Source organism: Poromitra crassiceps (genome assembly GCF_964638095.1).
Source record: "Poromitra crassiceps genome assembly, chromosome: 27".
In the NCBI taxonomy this organism is placed as follows: Eukaryota; Metazoa; Chordata; class Actinopteri; order Beryciformes; family Melamphaidae; genus Poromitra; species Poromitra crassiceps.
This window is the reverse complement of record NC_139650.1, coordinates 19466100-19489750: the sequence shown is the minus strand read 5'-3', so window position 1 is coordinate 19489750 and position 23651 is coordinate 19466100. Positions and strand designations below refer to the sequence as shown.

The 23651-nt window shown below is 46.3% G+C and overlaps 1 protein-coding gene across 1 annotated transcript in view; it reads left to right on the top strand.

Annotated features, from left to right (window-relative positions):
- LOC310799084 (uncharacterized protein) overlaps positions 1-23651 on the top strand; it is a 303168-nt gene that overhangs the window by 164244 nt on the left and 115273 nt on the right. The window contains exon 3 of the mRNA XM_083661645.1: positions 5273-5305. The gene's annotated coding sequence lies outside the window, so the exon portion shown is untranslated. The remainder of the gene's footprint in view (positions 1-5272; positions 5306-23651) is intronic.

Here is a 23651-nt window from a genome sequence, read left to right as displayed (position 1 = left end):
AAACGGAACAGATACAATAGGGATCCACGCACTTCGTGCTTGGACCCCTAATAATAATAATAATAATAATACAGGCAAATACAATAAGTGGCCCTGCCGCTTCGCTGGCCCAGCCACTAATAATACAGGCAAATACAATAAGTGGCCCTGCCGCTTCGCTGGCCCGGCCACTAATAATACAGGCAAATACAATAAGTGGCCCTGCCGCTTCGCTGGCCCGGCCACTAATAATAGCCTATATATAGAGACAGACAGAGGGGGATGAAAGGGAGGGGGGGAGCAGAGCGCTTGGGGATGAAAGGGAGGGGGGGAGCAGAGCGCTTGGCTTTGACCGGACTGGATCGCTCCATGGAATTGGAGCTTAAAAGGCAAGCTGGGGACTGGGTTACTGCACTTCTCCAATGAGCAGACAGTGCATAATTTTACGCTTAAAAGGCATGGTTGTAATGCTTAAGGCTGCGTGTAGCGCCAATACCAAAATATGGAGTGGGCTGAGCACCGGGTTCGATGCTCATCTCATTGCTGAGATACAACTGTTTTCATCGGTCTTATCACAGCTGATGAAGGAGCAGGTGTCGACTGCCGGTAAGGGTGTGTCGGCACTCTGCTAGGCACCAACTGTGGCTGTCCCGGTCCAAGTTGCGACCAGAGGGCCCTCTTGAAGCTGCCGGTTGCGCCATCAGCCATGTTTGGTCCTGGTGCCATTGCTTTGTTGCAGCAGGCGCAGGAGGCCAGTCGTTGTGCTAAGGAGGTTTCCGATGCACTGACCCCAAGGTGGTCCAGACAGTCGGGGGGCAGGGGGGAGGAAGCCCCAGCATAGACACAGAGGTCGGGGGGCAAGCAAGGCAGAGGCGGCAGCAAGCCTAGGCCTCCGCCTTCTTCCTGATGCCAGTTTACGTCCAGCCTCCCTCCAGCAAGCCCGGGTGGGTCTTCTGGCTTGGAGGTCACTGCAGGCAAGCCCCTGGGTGGTTTCGACCATGACCCAGGGGTATCGTATTCAGTTTGCTCGTCGTCCTCCGACCTCGAGGACCCCAACGGTTTTCACGGTGGTGGGCGCGGAGCACAAGGCAGTGCTCCAGGCCGAGGATTCTACCCTGTTGGAGAAGGGAACCATCAGGGAGGTGCCTCAGGGCAACAAACAGGCTGGATTTTACTCCCGGTATTTTCTCATCCCCAAGAAGGATGGGAGACTACGCCCCATTTTAGATCTCAGGGGTCTCAACAGACATCTCAGGCATCTGCCTTGCAAGATGCTGACAATCACAAGGGTGCAACAGTCCATCAACAGAGGGGACTGGTTTGTCACCATAGTTTGAAGGATGCCTACTTCCAAGTTCCAATCTGGGAAGGGCATCGGCGGTTCCTCAAGTTCGTTTTCGACGGCAAGGAGTACGAGTTCCGGGTCCTGCCATTTGGGATCTCCCTAGCTCCATGCACCTTTACCAGGTGCATGGACGCAGTTCTGTTGCTTCTGCGACGGAAGGGGGTAGATGACTGGCTCCTGTGCGCACGCTCATAAGTTCAGTGTCAGGCTCATCTGTCCATCCTCTTGGAGCACGTGCAGCAGCTTGGCCTGCGGCTCAATCCGGGGAAGTGCAGGCTGGAGCCTTCACAGAAGATGCAGTTCCTGGGCCTAGTGGTGGATTCCCAGGCTGCACTGTTGTCACTGACGCAGGAGAGGCAGCTATCCCTCAGGGCTTGCCTCTCCCAATTCAGGCTGGGGGCCGGAGTCACATGGATGCTGTGTCTCCGCCTCTTGGGCCTGATGGCGTCTTCGGTCCAAGGTGTCCCGTTGGCCCTCCTACACATGCGGCCGGGACAAAGGTGCCTCCTGGGTCTGGGCTTGAGCCCCAGGAGTCACCTAAGTTCCACTGTGCTCGTCACCAGGCGGTTGTGGCCGGCCCTCCATTGGTGGGAGGACGACGGGAATCTCAGCAGGGGGAGTGTGCTTGGCCCAACTGGTGTTGACAGATGCTTCACTGATGGGGTGGGGTGCGGTGTTCAGAAGAAACGGTGCCAGTGGTCGCTGGAGCGGGCCTCACACCACGGAACACATCAACATGCTAGAGCTGACAGCGGTCTAGAGCTGACAGCGGTCTAGAGCTGACAGCGGTCTAGAGCTGACAGCGGTCCATCTGGCCCTCGCCATTTTTTGCCATTCCTTCAAGGCCAACATGTGTTGGTGAAGACAGACAGTTTGGCAGCGGCTGCTTACATCAACAGGCAAGCTCTGGGCGTGGCCCCTGAGGGGACCGAACTATTAGCCATGGGGCTCTCTCCTTTGGTGGTCGGTACACTGCAAGAGGCTCGGGCACCATCGACGAGAGCACTCTATGCTTTCAGATAGAGGGCCTTTGCGGCCTGGTGCAGGGAGCACCAGATTGACCCACTTGCATCCTCTGCCCCGGCCGTTCTGCAGTTCCTACAAGGGCTTTTGGATGCCAGGAAGTCGCCGTCCACCCTCAGGGGTATGGTGGCGGCGATTAAGACAGCTCGAGTTGGGAAGTATTGGTTGTCTGAGGAGGTAGACAAGCTGATATCCCAGTTCCTCAAGGGCGCTAGAAGACGCGTTGGCCTACGCGGTAGGCTGTCTCTCCCACCATGGGATTTGGAGCTGGTTCTAGGGGCTCTGGAGGCACTTCCATTTGAGCCCCTGGAGTCAGTGGACCTAAAGTGGCTGTCCTTCAAATCTGCCCTTCTGTTGGCGCTGGCCATGGCGAAGAGGGTGGGGGAGCTCCATGCTCTCTCAGTGCATGAAGACCTGTGCAGATTTTTGCCAGAACAAGCAGGGGTAGTCTTGCGACCAAACTCTGCATTCCTTCCTAAGGTCTTGTCTATCCGTCTGCCGAGCCAGGCCAGAGAACTCCGGTCCCTCTACTCTGCTCTGACAGAGGAAGGGGAGTGCAGGCACTCGCTGGTTTGCCTGATCAGGACACTGAGAGTGTATCTGGACCGGACACATGGCCATAGGCAGACTGGGGCAGCCGCTGTCTAAGGCCCGTCTTTCCAACTGTATTGTGGAAGCTATCCAGCAGGCATATGTGGTGGCTGAGATGCCCTTCCCTTCGGGGGTGCGGGCACACTCTACCCGGGGCATGGCTACGTCCTGGGCGGCGTGGCGCGGTGTGTCTCTTGGTGAGATCTGCGAGGCGGCCACCTGGTCGGCCCCTTCCACATTTGCTCGATTCTACCAATTCAATGTGGCTGCAGTTCAGTGACCGAGTGCTTGGCGGAGCCCGGCGGTAGTGACTTATGGTTTTGTTCCCTGTCAGTCAGCCCAGGGTGGGCTGGTCTGATTGGCCTCTTGACCCCTCTTGAGCCTTCGCAACTTGCGGGGCCAACTCGCCCTCGGTAGCGTCTGGCGCCAGGGCTCGAACCGGCAGCATCCTGCGTCTGGCGGAGCTGGCCGACTTTGGGGGGGGGGGGGTTTGTACATAGTGTACATTTGTATATACTGTAGTTGTTGATGCACTTGTTGATTTTGTAGAGCACTCTTGGTGGCGGTGACATCTCATTCGAAGCTCCCACGATTCAGCCTCCTGGGGGGCTGGTGCTGCTCTATTCCCTCGCGGTGTGTCTTACAGCACTTCGATCATTGTGCATGCCTTTTACCTGCATAGTCTTTCTTGCCTTACCCTCTGGGTGGCAGTCCATTTAGGATTATGTTGGATGACTGTGGCTTGCACCGACAGCCATCCATGGTTAGAAAAATGGCATACTAGAGGTGTCTGTGTTTCCCTCTGATGCAACACATTGTACCTGTGTTGTGTGAATCTTTGTAGCAATGTGTTTCCTGTCTCTCCCGAATATTGCATTTTACATGTTGCACATGTGATTAGATAAACACAGTTTTTTGTCTGTGGATTTCCCCCTGGCATGGTCTTATATACCATATTGTTTTTATAGCTACGAATCCAGGGCGTGTGCTGGTAAAATGACCTTTGACCTTTTGGTTTTGAACTCACAATCGGTTGGATTTTGGCTTTAATCAGATAGTCTTGTAGATTTTTGTTCTTCTTATATGCCGCAATGACTTTATAGTCTTGCAGGAGGTCAGAATTTTTTAATGCATTATCAAAATTACTCTTGACTGTCCCCATCTAACTGTAGAACTGTAGAAAGGAGCGGCTATACCCCCTTGTTGCCCGTGCTTTGAATAGGGTTTTTGTAGCTTCTATAAAATCTGCTTTGTGACTACATATCCTGTGGAATCTCAACAGTTGGGATTTCAACAGGCCTGCATATGTGAGCCTAGGATGATGGCTGCTTTTATAAAGTAGAGCATGTGTATCTGTCTCTTTGAAAAATACTTTGACATCTGGTTTATTTGTCTTGTCAAAGTCCACTCCTAGTGGTGTCTAAGAAATCCACTGACGTATAGCTAGTGGTTGATTTCAATGTGATAGAACGATTGTGAGTGTTCAAGATGGTCATAAATTCTTTAAATTCTTCCTCTAAATGTGGCCATACACCCCAGATGTCATCTAGATATCTGAAATAGTATAAAGGTGTTTTACTACAGGAGGCCAGGACTGAAGTTTCCCACTCTGCCATGAAGATATTGGCATGGGCTGAGGCGAACTTCTTGCCCATGGCTGTGCCTTTTACCTGCAAATAAAATGTATCATTGAATACAAAGTCATTCCTTCTTAAATTGATACCCAATAATTGGAGGAGTTCCTTCTCGGGTCTCCTCTTGTCTGGATATTTAATGAATATATCTTTTACAGCTTGAATGCCTTCACCCGTGTCAATATTTGTGTACAGGCTATCAACATCCAATGTAAACAACATGGCCCCTGTGGGAATATGTAGTTGTTTAACCGTGTTGACAAAATGATATGTATCCTTAATGTAACTGGGGTGTTTGTTTGATAGAGGATTTAGAAAGTGGTCTATGTATTCAGCTGTGTGATATGTTTCACTGCCACAGTCTGAGATGATAGGCCGTCCTGGAGGAATTTCATGTGGTTTACTCCACTTTGTTGGATCCTTGTGGATTTTGGGTAGCATGTAAAAGAGTCTGGCTCTGGGTTCAGAGCTACCCAGCGCTCTGTTGTTTCTTATTAATAAACCGTTTCTCTACCAGTTTATCTGTAATCTGTTGTACTAGATTTATTGGTTCTGGGTAGATGGGTTTATCTAATTTAGAGTAGTATTTGACATCATCCAACTGTCTGTGGCCTTCCCACAGATATTGATTCATGTCCATTATCACAACAGCACTTCCTTTGTCTGCAGGTTTGATGATGATGTTTTTATTGTTTTTCAGCTCCTGGAGGGCTCCGGCCTCTTCTCTGCTCAGGTTAGTTTTTAATCTCTGAGGCTGAAAATGATCATCAAAATATAGAGTGTCAGCTTCAATGAGTCTGGTGACCTCTTGCGGCAGTTTATCTAATTCTGGAGTCCAGCTAGAGCTGGGTGTAAACAGTGGGGGTTCCGATCCCCCCCTGTCTTGGAAGTATGCTGCCAATTTGATTGTTCTATGATATTGCTGCAAATCCCATCTGCTTTGTTCTAATAGGTTTTTGTTACACCCTTTAGTAGGGATAAATGTTAGGCCTTTGTTGAGCAGGGCTAGCTGAGGAGCAGTTGGCTTGAAATTTTTGGACAAAACTATAACATTCTTAGACCCCTCCTGTTTAGGTAGGCTTGTGGGGTCTTCTAGTTTATCTGTGCAGACCAATGTTCCAGCATACGCTGGGCTGTCTGTGTGGTCCAATGTATTCTGTCTTTTTCAGTCGAAAACTTATCCAGTGGAAGCTGAGGAATAGACTGGCAGTTGTGCTTAATGATGTCGTTAAGGTGTTCCAGTGTCACCTGTTCCTCCTCTGACAGGTGTTTTGAATAGTTAACGAGTGGTACCCAGATTGTGGCATCAGGGAATTGCTCCTGTGCAGCCACAACAGCCGTTGTTGTCTGCCTGTATACGGTCTTATGGCATTTCTGTAGGCGGTGGTTTATTCCAAACGCCAGAATGACCTTTTCCACCCCAATGCAGACTGTATCTCTCTTTACAAGACTTGCTACATGTCCAAATGTGGCCCCTGGGTAGCTGTCAATCTGCAGGTCAGGGCTTTCATAGCCTGGGATCTTGCCTGTATTAGAGTCTCCAATGATCAGCCATTTTTTGGAAACACTTAGGTTCCAGTCCCTCAGTTTCCTGCATGTGTATATGTGTTTGAGAGGCCTCTGTAGAGTGACAGTTTGTCCCCTTGGGAGTGACTGTTGAATGAACCTCTGACGTAGGGTCAGCTTTGATTGAACAGGTTTCCTGAATGACGTTCTCACTCGAATCGGCCTCAAGCTTATATTGAGTGGACTAAGAAGAGTCCTCTCCGTTGAGCCTTGACCTTTCATATCCGATTGTATGGATATCAGGTCGATGAGTTCATCATCATCAGGTGGTGCAGTGTGAATGTCTGCTGTAGTTTGCAGTTGCACTTTTGTGTTTCTTTTACTAGCTCCATCCTCTGTCTGTTGAGGTGTGCTATAAATGATGTTCTGTTCCTCCAGTGCTACAGCAGGGTTATGTGCCGTCTGTTGGTCAGCCCTTGGGTCCTGTTTTGATTATGTGTGATCCAGTATGGGTGACACTAGAGGGGTGGATGAGTTTTCAGGGGGAGGAACAGTGGTCTCCACTTGTCCCTGGCCTTCTTCGAGTGACCATTCTCCCCTTACATCCATCATATTGGTCATTGTCGCTCCCTGCACTCTGTGGGGGGTCGTAGCAATGACCACCACCTTGGCTTGTACATGTGGAGGGGGGCCCTGGTTACCCTCATCCCCCACCTCTGTGACCTGGTTATTTGTACCCTCAACTAGTTGTATTGTGTGGGTTGTCCTATATTTCATAGGTTTCTGCGGCAGCTGCCTTGCTACCCTTGTTTGTAAGGGTGGTGGCGGGTGGTCATGGTCCTCGCTCTGCTCTTCTTCCTCATCATCATCCTCCTCCAAGTCTTCTCCCTCCTCCTCTATTTTGGCCACTATGAGTGCTATGCACTCACTATGAGTGAACCTGTGGCTCAGCTGGTTGATAGCTGGTTGATAGCTCTCAGCTGACACCAGGCCAATCACCCACCTGGGAACGACGGGCGCTGATTAGATAGGCGTGGCTTATATATATATATATATATATATATATATATTTTTTTTTTTCACCTTTATTTATACAGGGATATCTCTTGAGAGCAAGCTCTCATTTTCAAGAGAGCCCTGGTACAGAGGAACACATACACAAGGTTTCAAGTTACAGACAGACAATCAAAACAACATTAAGAATAGGTGAAAAACCCACTTTCAAGTAAAACAAGAGCACCCATTATGTGGGAGACCTTCTAAAAGAGTTTTAAAGGAAACAAGAGGGATCAATGCTTCTATTTTCAGAGTGTCCTGAAGTCTATTCCAACTGTTGGGGGCATAGAAAGCAAAAGCACTCTTTCCTTGTTCAGTCCTCACACGTGGGATAGATAGTCTAATACAGGCTCCATATAAGGCTCCATATAAGTGTTGCTGCAGAAAGGTCTTGTCAGTTGCACATTTAGTTGTCTGACATAGAACTGCTCTTCTGTGGATACCCCTCTCTGTGATTTAACTTTGGCTCCAGTGGGTAAGTGCTTAGGCTGTTATTTGTGTCTGCTATCTCCTTATTCTAAAAGTAGTAGTTTTTTAGGCTAGTTTTTGTCTCTGAGTGAACCTGTGGCTCAGCTGGTTGATAGCTGGTTGATAGCTCTCAGCTGACACCAGGCCAATCACCCACCTGGGAACGACGGGCGCTGATTAGATAGGCGTGGCTTATAGGCTCCATATAAGTGTTGCTGCAGAAAGGTCCTGTCAGTTGCACATTTAGTTGTCTGACATAGAACTGCTCTTCTGTGGATACCCCTCTCTGTGATTTAACTTTGGCTCCAGTGGGTAAGTGCTTAGGCTGTGTTATTTGTGTCTGCTATCTCCTTATTCTAAAAGTAGTAGTTTTTTAGGCTAGTTTTTGTCTCTGAGTGAACCTGTGGCTCAGCTGGTTGATAGCTGGTTGATAGCTCTCAGCTGACACCAGGCCAATCACCCACCTGGGAACGACGGGCGCTGATTAGATAGGCGTGGCTTATAGGCTCCATATAAGTGTTGCTGCAGAAAGGTCTTGTCAGTTGCACATTTAGTTGTCTGCCATAGAACTGCTCTTCTGTGGATACCCCTCTCTGTGATTTAACTTTGGCTCCAGTGGGTAAGTGCTTAGGCTGTGTTATTTGTGTCTGCTATCTCCTTATTCTAAAAGTAGTAGTTTTTTAGGCTAGTTTTTGTCTCTGAGTGAACCTGTGGCTCAGCTGGTTGATAGCTGGTTGATAGCTCTCAGCTGACACCAGGCCAATCACCCACCTGGGAACGACGGGCGCTGATTAGATAGGCGTGGCTTATAGGCTCCATATAAGTGTTGCTGCAGAAAGGTCTTGTCAGTTGCACATTTAGTTGTCTGACATAGAACTGCTCTTCTGTGGATACCCCTCTCTGTGATTTAACTTTGGCTCCAGTGGGTAAGTGCTTAGGCTGTTATTTGTGTCTGCTATCTCCTTATTCTAAAAGTAGTAGTTTTTTAGGCTAGTTTTTGTCTCTGAGTGAACCTGTGGCTCAGCTGGTTGATAGCTGGTTGATAGCTCTCAGCTGACACCAGGCCAATCACCCACCTGGGAACGACGGGCGCTGATTAGATAGGCGTGGCTTATAGGCTCCATATAAGTGTTGCTGCAGAAAGGTCTTGTCAGTTGCACATTTAGTTGTCTGACATAGAACTGCTCTTCTGTGGATACCCCTCTCTGTGATTTAACTTTGGCTCCAGTGGGTAAGTGCTTAGGCTTTGTTATTTGTGTCTGCTATCTCCTTATTCTAAAAGTAGTAGTTTTTTAGGCTATTTTTTGTCTCTGAGTGAACCTGTGGCTCAGCTGGTTGATAGCTGGTTGATAGCTCTCAGCTGACACCAGGCCAATCACCCACCTGGGAACGACGGGCGCTGATTAGATAGGCGTGGCTTATAGGCTCCATATAAGTGTTGCTGCAGAAAGGTCCTGTCAGTTGCACATTTAGTTGTCTGACATAGAACTGCTCTTCTGTGGATACCCCTCTCTGTGATTTAACTTTGGCTCCAGTGGGTAAGTGCTTAGGCTGTGTTATTTGTGTCTGCTATCTCCTTATTCTAAAAGTAGTAGTTTTTTAGGCTAGTTTTTGTCTCTGAGTGAACCTGTGGCTCAGCTGGTTGATAGCTGGTTGATAGCTCTCAGCTGACACCAGGCCAATCACCCACCTGGGAACGACGGGCGCTGATTAGATAGGCGTGGCTTATATATATTTTTTTTTTATTTATTTTTTATTTTATTTTTTTTATTTCACCTTTATTTATACAGGGATATCTCTTGAGAGCAAGCTCTCATTTTCAAGAGAGCCCTGGTACAGAGGAACACATACACAAGGTTTCAAGTTACAGACAGACAATCAAAACAACATTAAGAATAGGTGAAAAACCCACTTTCAAGTAAAACAAGAGCACCCATTATGTGGGAGACCTTCTAAAAGAGTTTTAAAGGAAACAAGAGGGATCAATGCTTCTATTTTCAGAGTGTCCTGAAGTCTATTCCAACTGTTGGGGGCATAGAAAGCAAAAGCACTCTTTCCTTGTTCAGTCCTCACACGTGGGATAGATAGTCTAATACAGGCTCCATATAAGGCTCCATATAAGTGTTGCTGCAGAAAGGTCTTGTCAGTTGCACATTTAGTTGTCTGACATAGAACTGCTCTTCTGTGGATACCCCTCTCTGCGATTTAACTTTGGCTCCAGTGGGTAAGTGCTTAGGCTGTGTTATTTGTGTCTGCTATCTCCTTATTCTAAAAGTAGTAGTTTTTTAGGCTAGTTTTTGTCTCTGAGTGAACCTGTGGCTCAGCTGGTTGATAGCTGGTTGATAGCTCTCAGCTGACACCAGGCCAATCACCCACCTGGGAACGACGGGCGCTGATTGTATAGGCGTGGCTTATAGGCTCCATATAAGTGTTGCTGCAGAAAGGTCTTGTCAGTTGCACATTTAGTTGTCTGACATAGAACTGCTCTTCTGTGGATACCCCTCTCTGTGATTTAACTTTGGCTCCAGTGGGTAAGTGCTTAGGCTGTTATTTGTGTCTGCTATCTCCTTATTCTAAAAGTAGTAGTTTTTTAGGCTAGTTTTTGTCTCTGAGTGAACCTGTGGCTCAGCTGGTTGATAGCTGGTTGATAGCTCTCAGCTGACACCAGGCCAATCACCCACCTGGGAACGACGGGCGCTGATTAGATAGGCGTGGCTTATAGGCTCCATATAAGTGTTGCTGCAGAAAGGTCTTGTCAGTTGCACATTTAGTTGTCTGCCATAGAACTGCTCTTCTGTGGATACCCCTCTCTGTGATTTAACTTTGGCTCCAGTGGGTAAGTGCTTAGGCTGTGTTATTTGTGTCTGCTATCTCCTTATTCTAAAAGTAGTAGTTTTTTAGGCTAGTTTTTGTCTCTGAGTGAACCTGTGGCTCAGCTGGTTGATAGCTGGTTGATAGCTCTCAGCTGACACCAGGCCAATCACCCACCTGGGAACGACGGGCGCTGATTAGATAGGCGTGGCTTATAGGCTCCATATAAGTGTTGCTGCAGAAAGGTCTTGTCAGTTGCACATTTAGTTGTCTGACATAGAACTGCTCTTCTGTGGATACCCCTCTCTGTGATTTAACTTTGGCTCCAGTGGGTAAGTGCTTAGGCTGTTATTTGTGTCTGCTATCTCCTTATTCTAAAAGTAGTAGTTTTTTAGGCTAGTTTTTGTCTCTGAGTGAACCTGTGGCTCAGCTGGTTGATAGCTGGTTGATAGCTCTCAGCTGACACCAGGCCAATCACCCACCTGGGAACGACGGGCGCTGATTAGATAGGCGTGGCTTATAGGCTCCATATAAGTGTTGCTGCAGAAAGGTCTTGTCAGTTGCACATTTAGTTGTCTGACATAGAACTGCTCTTCTGTGGATACCCCTCTCTGTGATTTAACTTTGGCTCCAGTGGGTAAGTGCTTAGGCTTTGTTATTTGTGTCTGCTATCTCCTTATTCTAAAAGTAGTAGTTTTTTAGGCTATTTTTTGTCTCTGAGTGAACCTGTGGCTCAGCTGGTTGATAGCTGGTTGATAGCTCTCAGCTGACACCAGGCCAATCACCCACCTGGGAACGACGGGCGCTGATTAGATAGGCGTGGCTTATAGGCTCCATATAAGTGTTGCTGCAGAAAGGTCCTGTCAGTTGCACATTTAGTTGTCTGACATAGAACTGCTCTTCTGTGGATACCCCTCTCTGTGATTTAACTTTGGCTCCAGTGGGTAAGTGCTTAGGCTGTGTTATTTGTGTCTGCTATCTCCTTATTCTAAAAGTAGTAGTTTTTTAGGCTAGTTTTTGTCTCTGAGTGAACCTGTGGCTCAGCTGGTTGATAGCTGGTTGATAGCTCTCAGCTGACACCAGGCCAATCACCCACCTGGGAACGACGGGCGCTGATTAGATAGGCGTGGCTTATATATATATTTTTTTTTTTTTTTTTTTTTTTTTTTTTTTTTTTCACCTTTATTTATACAGGGATATCTCTTGAGAGCAAGCTCTCATTTTCAAGAGAGCCCTGGTACAGAGGAACACATACACAAGGTTTCAAGTTACAGACAGACAATCAAAACAACATTAAGTATAGGTGAAAAACCCACTTTCAAGTAAAACAAGAGCACCCATTATGTGGGAGACCTTCTAAAAGAGTTTTAAAGGAAACAAGAGGGATCAATGCTTCTATTTTCAGAGTGTCCTGAAGTCTATTCCAACTGTTGGGGGCATAGAAAGCAAAAGCACTCTTTCCTTGTTCAGTCCTCACACGTGGGATAGATAGTCTAATACAGGCTCCATATAAGGCTCCATATAAGTGTTGCTGCAGAAAGGTCTTGTCAGTTGCACATTTAGTTGTCTGACATAGAACTGCTCTTCTGTGGATACCCCTCTCTGCGATTTAACTTTGGCTCCAGTGGGTAAGTGCTTAGGCTGTGTTATTTGTGTCTGCTATCTCCTTATTCTAAAAGTAGTAGTTTTTTAGGCTAGTTTTTGTCTCTGAGTGAACCTGTGGCTCAGCTGGTTGATAGCTGGTTGATAGCTCTCAGCTGACACCAGGCCAATCACCCACCTGGGAACGACGGGCGCTGATTGTATAGGCGTGGCTTATAGGCTCCATATAAGTGTTGCTGCAGAAAGGTCTTGTCAGTTGCACATTTAGTTGTCTGACATAGAACTGCTCTTCTGTGGATACCCCTCTCTGTGATTTAACTTTGGCTCCAGTGGGTAAGTGCTTAGGCTGTTATTTGTGTCTGCTATCTCCTTATTCTAAAAGTAGTAGTTTTTTAGGCTAGTTTTTGTCTCTGAGTGAACCTGTGGCTCAGCTGGTTGATAGCTGGTTGATAGCTCTCAGCTGACACCAGGCCAATCACCCACCTGGGAACGACGGGCGCTGATTAGATAGGCGTGGCTTATAGGCTCCATATAAGTGTTGCTGCAGAAAGGTCTTGTCAGTTGCACATTTAGTTGTCTGCCATAGAACTGCTCTTCTGTGGATACCCCTCTCTGTGATTTAACTTTGGCTCCAGTGGGTAAGTGCTTAGGCTGTGTTATTTGTGTCTGCTATCTCCTTATTCTAAAAGTAGTAGTTTTTTAGGCTAGTTTTTGTCTCTGAGTGAACCTGTGGCTCAGCTGGTTGATAGCTGGTTGATAGCTCTCAGCTGACACCAGGCCAATCACCCACCTGGGAACGACGGGCGCTGATTAGATAGGCGTGGCTTATAGGCTCCATATAAGTGTTGCTGCAGAAAGGTCTTGTCAGTTGCACATTTAGTTGTCTGACATAGAACTGCTCTTCTGTGGATACCCCTCTCTGTGATTTAACTTTGGCTCCAGTGGGTAAGTGCTTAGGCTGTGTTATTTGTGTCTGCTATCTCCTTATTCTAAAAGTAGTAGTTTTTTAGGCTAGTTTTTGTCTCTGAGTGAACCTGTGGCTCAGCTGGTTGATAGCTGGTTGATAGCTCTCAGCTGACACCAGGCCAATCACCCACCTGGGAACGACGGGCGCTGATTAGATAGGCGTGGCTTATAGGCTCCATATAAGTGTTGCTGCAGAAAGGTCTTGTCAGTTGCACATTTAGTTGTCTGACATAGAACTGCTCTTCTGTGGATACCCCTCTCTGTGATTTAACTTTGGCTCCAGTGGGTAAGTGCTTAGGCTTTGTTATTTGTGTCTGCTATCTCCTTATTCTAAAAGTAGTAGTTTTTTAGGCTATTTTTTGTCTCTGAGTGAACCTGTGGCTCAGCTGGTTGATAGCTGGTTGATAGCTCTCAGCTGACACCAGGCCAATCACCCACCTGGGAACGACGGGCGCTGATTAGATAGGCGTGGCTTATAGGCTCCATATAAGTGTTGCTGCAGAAAGGTCTTGTCAGTTGCACATTTAGTTGTCTGACATAGAACTGCTCTTCTGTGGATACCCCTCTCTGTGATTTAACTTTGGCTCCAGTGGGTAAGTGCTTAGGCTGTGTTATTTGTGTCTGCTATCTCCTTATTCTAAAAGTAGTAGTTTTTTAGGCTAGTTTTTGTCTCTGAGTGAACCTGTGGCTCAGCTGGTTGATAGCTGGTTGATAGCTCTCAGCTGACACCAGGCCAATCACCCACCTGGGAACGACGGGCGCTGATTAGATAGGCGTGGCTTGGATGTCTGCCCACCACCTCAAGCTCAACCTTGGTAAGACCGAGCTACTCTTCCTCCCAGGAAAAGACTGCCCTCTCGCAGATCTCTCCATCTCCATTGACAACACCACTGTACTTCCCTCCCAAACAGCTAAGAACCTTGGGGTGATTCTTGACAACCAGCTGTCTTGCTCTGCCAACATAGCTGCTACAGCGCGCTCCTGTAGGTTCTCTCTCTACAACATCCGCAAAATCCGTCCCTTTCTCACAAGAGAAGCGACTCAACTCCTGGTCCAGTCTCTTGTCTCCTCCCGCCTGGACTACTGCAATGTGCTCCTGGCCGGCCTACCTGCCACCGACATCCGACCGCTTCAGCTCATTCAGAACGCTGCAGCCCGTCTGATATTCAACCAACCCAAATTCTCTCACGTCACTCCCCTCTTCCAGGAGCTCCACTGGCTTCCCATCTCGGCCCGCAACAAATTCAAGACGCTGATACTGGCCTACAGGGCAGTACACCAGTCAGCTCCCCGGTACCTGCAATCCATGGTCAGGTTCCAAACCTCTCACCGCTCCCTTCGCTCCTCCACCAGTGCAGGTCGCCTCGCCTCTCCTTCGCTACGGGGGCTCAAAAGTCGCTCATCCCGATCTCGACTCTTCTCGTCCCTGGCACCTCAATGGTGGAACGAGCTTCCACCTTCGGTCAGGACAGCTGAATCACTGCCGATCATTCGGAAAAGACTAAAGACACACCTTTTCAGGCTCCATCTGGGCCCTTCTTGATCTAACTTCGTTCTCTCTTTCTTAAAAAAAAAAAAAAAAAAAACTAACCAACCTTGTACCACTAACCTAAACTTGTACCACTGTTCCTTCAGAAGTTGTAGTTGTCATAGACTGTGCTCCATAGTTGATTGCTCTATTGCTGACAAAAAATGTGTTATTGTAAGTCGCTTTGGATAAAAGCGTCTGCCAAATGATGTAATGTAATGTAATGTAATGCCTCTGCCTGTTCCAGTATCCAGTACTATCTTAAAAGGTTTCTTTCCTGCCATTCCTCTGTAGACATCTGTGGTAGTGAATCTAGTTCACTTTGCAGTGCGTCTGTGTAGTGATCACGTAAAATCAGAAGGGTTGTGTGTTCCCAATTCCTGGCATTACCCTCAATCCAGCGTGTTGTTGCTTCAGCAGGGATAGCTGGTCTAATTATCGTAGCTAAATTAGCCGTGATTTTACTGATACCAGGTAGGGGCCGGTGATTTCCTCTATGACGTTGTTCAGGTGGTGTGCCAATTTGATGATTTTATGTATAGCACGTACCTTTAACCCAAATTCTGGGTCATCAGACTGAGGTATTTCTTCCTCAACATGTCTGTCCCTGTGGGTGTCATATTTCGCACGTCCCCCTTCTCTCTTGAATTTCTGACGGGGCTGTTGATACCATTCTGGGTCCCCAGAATGAGGGCTCCGTGGCCGTTGATACACCTCTGGGTCACCAGACCGAGGCACCTCCTCCTCAACATGTCCGTGTCTGTGGGTGTCATATTTCGCTCGCCACCCTTCCTTTCTGAATTTTTAACGTGGCTGTTGATACTTCTTGTATGGTTTTGTGTCCACGCCTGGATCCCCAGGACGTGGATTGTATCCAGACTTATTTTTCACATTACGTATGTGTTACGTCTGTCCTGCCAAGCATCCATTTTGAATGCCTGACGTGGTTGTTGTCTGTTTTTGTTTTGTTTATTACGAGGTACCCTGTACCTTGGGGGTTCCAAAAATTGTGGCTGAAAGCCTAGCTCTTGATAGTGACGTTGAGGATATGCCTTGTCTCTCCCTATGCCTGTCCTAGTGACAGATGCATAAGTGGGATGTGCATTCCTGTTATGGACGTTTTCTCTTGAGAGGTGGTACGTAGTATAGGGTCCACGGCGCGCTGTATTGCGGCCCCTTCTGTAGGACACCTGTGTCCACCCCTCTCCCTCTTGATATCTATCCATATGTCCAATCTGTTTTTATCCGTTTTCTTTCTAATTTTATATTTTTTTATTTTTTTATAGTAGCATATGCTGACTAATTGGCTTTACTTGAAAATGTCAACAAGCTTTGTAGCGACGTTTCGGTCCAACTGGACCTTCTTCAGGTTAGCTTGTTGATAAAGAATTGATTAATGAGCTCAAAGTAAGGTGTTACAGTGATGTGTTCTCTTACAGAGTCTGAGAGAGAGTGAGAGATTACAGCAGGAGAGGAGTCCTTTATATAGCCATGTGGGTGTGGCCAACTTCAGTGAGCCACAAGTTGGGTGTTTTAACTGTTGTCATTGTAATTTAATGATATTTCTACTTAACTGGTGACACCATTTCTGCATATTCTTCCAAACCTCCTGTGTTGAGCTCCTCCCATGCCACTTGGTCAAATCAGTCTCTCAGGATGTCGTCTGATTGGTCTAACCAGCAGTGGGCGGTTCGGAAGGCCAGGGGGTGTCGTTTGAGTTTTTGTTTGTGCCTGGGGACGAGGAAGATGGAGGCGTGGTCAGATTTGCCGAAGGGGAGTCGGGGTGTAGCCAGATCCTTGAGCTTGCTTACCAGCCTGGAGGGTACTATGGTGTTGAATGCTGAGCTGTAGTCCACGAACAGCATTCTCACATAGGTGTCCTTCCCCTCCAGGTGCGAGAGGGCGGTGTGGAGTACGTGTGCTACGAGAGGTGGTGGGTTGGGGGGTGGGCGCTCTGGCAGTGGGGTCAAACCTAACGTAGAACGCGTTGAGTTCGTCCGGCAGGGTGGGTGATGTGTTGGGGTTTTGTTGTTTTTCCCCTTTGAAGTCTGTAGCAGCATGGAGTCCACTCCACAGATGTCTGGGGTTGTTAGAGTCCAGTTTGGACTCCAGCTGCTTTTCGTATTCTCTCCGTGCTTTTTTGATTGTGACTCGGAGGGCGTATCGTGTCTGCTTGTATTCTTCAGGTGTTCCGGACTTGAAGGCGGTGGCCGGGCGTGAAGGGCAGCCCGAACATCACTGTTGATCTAGGGTTTCTGATTTGGCATTATTTTGATTATTTTTGTTGGGACTATGTCCTCGGTGCATTTTTATATGAAGCATGACTCCATTTCTGCATATTCTTCCAAACCTCCTGTGTTGAGCTCCTCCCATGCCACTTGGTCAAAGCAGTCTCTCAGGATGTCGTCTGATTGGTCTGACCAGCAGTGGGCGGTTCGGAAGGCCGGGGTTTTTTTTTTTTTTTTTTTTTTTTTTATGCCTGGGGACGAGGAAGATGGAGGCGTGGTCAGATTTGCCGAACGGGGGTCGGGGTGTAGTCTTGTAACAATGTTTGTGTAACATTGATCCAGTGTGTTTTTGCCTCGTTTGCTGAAGTAGATGTGCTGGTGGAGGGTGGGCATTCTCTTTTTCAGGTTAACCCTGTTAAAATCGCCGGCCACTATTAGCGCTGTTTCTGGCTGTTTTGCCTCCTGTGCGCTAATCGCGCGGTGCAGCTCCCTGAGTGAGTTAGTGGTGTTTGCCTGTGGTGGGATGTGCACTGCAGCGAGGGTGACTGTTGTAAATTCCCTTGGACTGTAGTGAGGTGGGGACTGCCCCCTAGTCCGATACCTCATGAGTCCGATACCTGACGAGTCCGACACCTCATGGTTTTGGGTTAGGGTCTGGGGGAGGTTAGGTTTAGGCGTGGGGGTGGGAGAGGTTAGGTTTTGGGTTAGGGTCTGGGGGAGGTTAGGTTTAGGCGTGGGGGTGGGAGAGGTTAGGTTTTGGGTTAGGGTCTGGGGGAAGTTAGCCTCTTTTTTCGGACTCGTGAGGTGTCGGACTCGTGAGGTATCGGACTCGTGCCATGGCACCAGTGAGGTACGCACTGAAGCATAACATACTCCAAGTCTGCTGAGCAATACATCCCGATGTTAGTGTTGTTGACACACCAGTTCTTGTTAACCATCAGACAAACACCGCCTTCGCTATTCTTACCGGATCGTTCTACGTGTCTGTCTCCCCTGTGAACGCTGAAATCGGGAATTGTGATGGCGTGATCCGCTGTTTCAGGTGAGAGCCAGGTTTAAGTCAAACACAGAACGTTACAGCTCGCTATGGCCGTTTGGAATTGTGCCCGTGCTCTCAGTTCGCACATTTTGTTTTCTAGTGCCTGAACATTAGCCAGAAGAACCCTGGGCAGAGGTTGCTTGTCTGTGCATCTCCTCAGGCAGGCGGTTAATCCTCCTTGCCTTCCTCTTTTCCGTTGCTGTTGTTTAAGTTCAGGAAATTCGGAGAGGTCGGGAGCCAACCAGTCCTGGTTGGGGTGATTTCGTGCGATCCCGATGTTTATTAGCGCGTCCCTGCTGTATCTGTGCGTGGTGGGGTTGACAAAGCCGAAGCCGATGTTGTGGTCGGCGGTGTCCTCCATGTTGTGCGCGCATCGAGAACAATGGTCCACCAATAATCCGCGCTGCTGTGCTCTTTCTTGCAAAAAGTGCAAATGCGCTACTATGTACACTATATAAAAAGACTGATATATACAATAGGTGTTTACAAAGCGAATAGAAGCAACAAAATTGTCTGCTTATTGGTGCTCAACTATCTGCTCATTGGGTAAGTGCAGTAAACGAATCACATGCTTCACTTTTCAGCTCCATTTCCACGGAGCGATCCAGTCCGGCTTCAGAAAAGCCGAGGGCTCTGATCTCCCCCCCTCCCGTTTATCCCCTGTCTGTCTATAGGGTTAGGGTTAGGGTTAGGGTTAGGCTATTATTCCATATTATTCTCAAACCAATCTAACTGCAGTTTAAATATTGCAAGCATGTAAATACGCTACACTATAACAAGAGCAAGTTGAAAAGAATGTTCTAAACGCATCAGCTAGAAAAATATAGCCTATCCGTATGATGAGATTAATTAGATTGGTGAAAGTTTGTCCAGAATGATTATGTTTTGCTACCTTTTCTTCTCCCCTGCTGCACAGGTAGGATGATGCACATAAATATAGCCTACATTATGTAAAGTCATTGCAGAAATGTGTTTTTATTGTAAAACTAAAATGTGAAGTAGAGCCATTGGAGCGGACATCACAGTAGGACATGCCAGTAGAAGCGCGTTACACTGTCACTCATCTAAATCACGTTAAATCTACAAGGGATATATATAGCCCCAATATGACATATATATTTCACATAGGGTGGTGTTTTCATTTCGATGTTTTATTTGCTTGAAGCAATAGAGAAGGAGCCAGCACTCAGAGAATCCTTTTGAGGGTTTTTATTCCTGTTGCACCACAACGTATGCGTTTCAGCGTTAGCCTTCGTCAGCGTTGATGTTTTATTTGCTCCAATATTGAAATGTTCTACAATTGCAGGTTGTGTTCACATTACACATTATTTAGATCTACCTTTATATCTATTTTGGCTCATTTGGTTGCTATTTATTAGCGAAATGGATTAGCCCAATGCATGCTCGGAGATTTCACATGTGTGACTGTTGCAGGGACCCAGGCAGTGAATGTTTGGCCAGAATGATCTCGTTTTCTCTCACCTTCACTGCACAGGTAGGATGATGCAACACCCTCTGAATGTCACAGGCTCAAAACTGTCATGTTAGAAAAAACGGTCATGTTATACTATTGTGTTGTGTCTGTCTGAGCGAGGGAGTCAGAGAGAAAGATCTGTCTGAGCGAGGGAGTCAGAGAGAGAGAGAACCAGCAAACTTTTTTTCAAGTATTGTGCCTGTCAGACTGATGAGCAAGAGAGAGGGAGTGACACAGAGAAGGGCGACAGAGGAGAGGCAGAGGAGCGCTCCGCGCAATCGGCGCACTGAATAGGGCTGATTTTCAAAAGCACAAAGCGCTAAATTAACGCCAGGTGGGAAGCTATCATTAGGCCGGTATTTAAGGCTGAAACACCCATTCTTGCCCATTCTGGGACTGCGCCATGCCCATTTCGCCTAAAGCGCATTTGGGGGCCTAAAGCCATGTTGATATCTTCCCGAGGCAGGCGCAAGGCACATTTTTTTGCGTTTAAGGCTCCTGTGGGAGAATAGGGCCCATGCTGTGTTTGTGTAGCAATGTAATCTAATAAAATGTGTAGTATGTATATGTAGTATGTTGTGTGTCGATATATGATGTAGACTGTGATGATGCTATGTAAAGACAGTTGAGACATGTTTGAGATATATGATGTATTATATGACTGTGATGATGCTATGTAAAGACTGTTGAGACATGCTTGAGATATATGATGTATTATATGACTGTGATGATGCTATGTAAAGACCGTTGAGACATGCTTGAGATATATGATGTATTATATGACTGTGATGATGCTATGTAAAGACCGTTGAGACATGCTTGGGATATAGATGTATTGATGAGGGGCTATAAACAGAGCTAACTTAACTGAATCAATGCCAGGCCACAAGTCTGACTGTCACATTTCAGCTGATTTGTAAAATGAAACTCAAAACTGATGTGACAGCTAATTTAAATACATTTGACTGAAATACACTTTAACCATTGTTAGTACACCAAGTGAAAAACATTTCCACCAATAATTAGAGAGACTCCCATTTAGCACAAAAGCATTTTGCAAAGTCCTCGTGTTATTTGTTTGAAAGGCTTACAGCCGTTCTTTATGGAATGTGGATGGATTTGGTTGGTCTATTTGAAGCAAAGTGCAGGCTGTGTTGATAGTTTCCACACTCTCAGGTATGCAATCTGTTACAACATGATGAGGCTATAGACAATTCACATTCCAGCAGTTTGTTTTTTCACTGCCTTCCATAGTCAAGTCAAGTCCATTTTATAACAAAACTTATCTGACACTTTTCATATCTGAGCAAAAATAATTGGTAACACACTTTACAACAAGGTAGACAAAAGTTACAGTAGTTACTAGAGAACTACTGTAATGAGGAACTAACTATTAATTAGTTATTAATTCAGTGTTTCCCATGCATAGGGGAATTTATGGCGCACCGCCACAACAAGATGCTGACAGTTTTTTTTACCCCCTCTCAAAACTCCACATTGGCCCTCTGTCTGTCTCTCTTTTACAAACACACAGGACAGCAGAGTGATGATTCAGTGATAACAGAGCCAATCAGAGGCAGAGTAGAACGGGTTAGATGTCATTTTCAAGACATGTGATCGATTAAATGCATCGTGATTTGTTGAGATGCACGTGAGGGAGGTGGCCGTCTTTCCTCGGAAAGTCCGCAGCCCGGAAAATCACATATCCCACCTACTCACCACCACGGTGTCCGCCTGTTGCTAATTCTCTTCTGTTATTTCCATCAGTCCTTTGTGTTGCTGCCTTCGTCTCTGGTGAAATAAAATCGATCTCCTTGCTCAGCCTTAACATGACGGGTTTCAATTGTTTTGAGAGAGAAAAAGTCTGCTGCTCGGGGAAGCCCTTGTACTTGCGTGTAACGTCGGCTCCGCTAGGCCGGAGGCGGGGGTTTAGTGAAGCCGCGGTCTTGCCTGGGGAGAGGCCACCGGGGCCGGGCTAGTGGCTCCCCTTCTCCCCGTAGCGTAACTCCCATCCCCCCTCAGACTGCTTGGACAAAACAGCTTGGGAGTGTGTGAAGCACTGGGGAGCAGGGCTGCGTGTGTAACCAATGACCGCTAATATCAGTGATTAGGGTTGCCAAACATTGATGCTAACACTTCCGCGTTCTTCACTGTTTCTGCCTATGGGATTTTTGAATGGGTTTTTGACTCGATGCTTCAAATGAGGTCTGTGGTTAACGCAAGCTTATTCAAATGCGAACCAGCGTTCAGCAGGATAATCTTCACACATGAGGACCACTTTTATGAGTCAATAATGTCATCACTTCAAAGGACGAACATGGAAATTCTCTTTCCCTCACCTGGTTCAGCCCGGGTTATCAATGCACAGCAGCGCAGACACCAACAACACTAACAGGTTGAATTTGGCTGTGGTGACATGATGTGGAAGCCTATGCGACACTGTGTCAGTGTGTGTAGTTTTTGAATAGCTTACCATGAGCTTTTTACTTCTAGGGCTCGCATTTACGCTTCAAAACTCATGAAAGTGGTCCTCATGTGTGAAGATTATCCTGCTGAACACGGGTTCGCATTTGATTAAGCTTGCTTTGCCCACAGACCTTATTTGAAGCATTGCACCTAAAACCCTTTCAAAAATCCCATAGGCAGAAACAGTGAAGACCGCATTCCGACTACAAAAATACGTCATCCCTGCGGTACTCTATTTGTATTGAGCGAGTTAAACCTGTAGCCACTGCTGCTCTGCCCCTCACCCTATCTGTCGTGTCATGTTACGTTCAACTACCCTAGATTACTACCCACGGTTTGTTGTGAGTTGCTAGATTCAACTAAACTCTGAAGACAGCACATTGAGTAGGCTAAGCATGCCATTAGTTTTTGATGTGTTCAAACGATTTCAGTTGAAATCTAAAATGTTTTTGCACTAATTATTTAAACTTTCATACCAGGTTTGTTCTAGTCAAAATAATAGCCAATGCAATGTTGCTGTTTGCACTGCTAAAATAAATTTGAATAAGTGAGCCTACATGCCAATGTGAAGTTGTAGGCTACCTACTGGTAGACCTATATCAAAATGCTCTTTGCACTAGCCTACTGTTTTTTTTTTTTATACAGCTGTTTTATTAAGAATGAGAAACTTGTTTTGCAATGCCCAAATAAAATTATTTGATGATAATCTAGGAATAGGCTATACGCAAAAGTGTTGTGTTAATAATAATAATGTCTAAATGGTTGAAGCTGAAGCAATTGCAGTTATGTGATTGTTATCTTTAAGTCACTGCCAACCACCCACCCCCCCTCTCCGGACTGCCCCCCGTTCCTTATACTAATTTCAAGAAGTTGGCGATCCTAAATATCAGCCAGCCACCATTCACTAACGTTTCACATCAAAGGGCATCAAAACAAGGCCGCCTTTTGCTTGACTGCCTGAAACTCTGACTTAACCTTAGCTCAGAATAACATTAAACGGTTTATGTTATTTTGTTTTTTTTATTTTATTTATTTATTTTAAACAAGGATTTTACACTTTATTTTACCTAATTTTCTATGGTTTTTGTATTATTTATTTCTGGGTATCAAACTTGGAAAAAAAAGAAAAAGTAACTGCTTTCAACTGCTACACTTGTTGCCCAGTCAGTTTATATAGTGTTGGGTTTATGTTTTGTTTTTATTGAATTGAATTTAGTTTAAAGGAGAATCGCACACTTTCTTGTACCGCATTTTCTAAGGATTTTATATTTATTTATTTATATTTATTTTAATGAAAAAGTACATGATGTAATGTAAATATGTTGGAGTCATATACACCGTGTGAGTGCACTTACAAATCTTACTACACAGTCATAAAAACTTGTTTCTGCAGCTGACTAAAACAGCCTATTGAAAAGTTCTTCCTGTAGTGACATACAGTACAGTACTAGTGAACAGATGTTTGGGCTGACTGAGCCACAGGCTCATGGAGACTTAGAGTATCAGGAGGACACAGAGGTCATGTTCTGGCCACTATGAGTAACTAGTAGTTAATCATTACTTAATTATTACCTGTCCATTAGCAGTGTTGGGCGTAACACATTACAAAGTAACTACTGTAATTACATTACATTTGTCTGTAATGTGGCATTACTGTTCCTAATTCCAGTAATCACATTACAGTTACTATTCAAATATGTATGGCATTACTTGCATTAGTTATTCAATTATCTGCAGGGATCAGGATTGCATCTGCAGGATTATTGGAAAAAAAACAGCAAATGTGCGGACTGGTGCTTTTTCATGCACTCAATTATGCAACACGGGGAGGAGTCAGATCTTGTGTATGTCCTTTTTAGGAGAGGGATTTGTGCTGATATGGGCATATGTAAGGTTTCATGTTGTAATTGTTAACTGGTAATTAGGTGACATTGT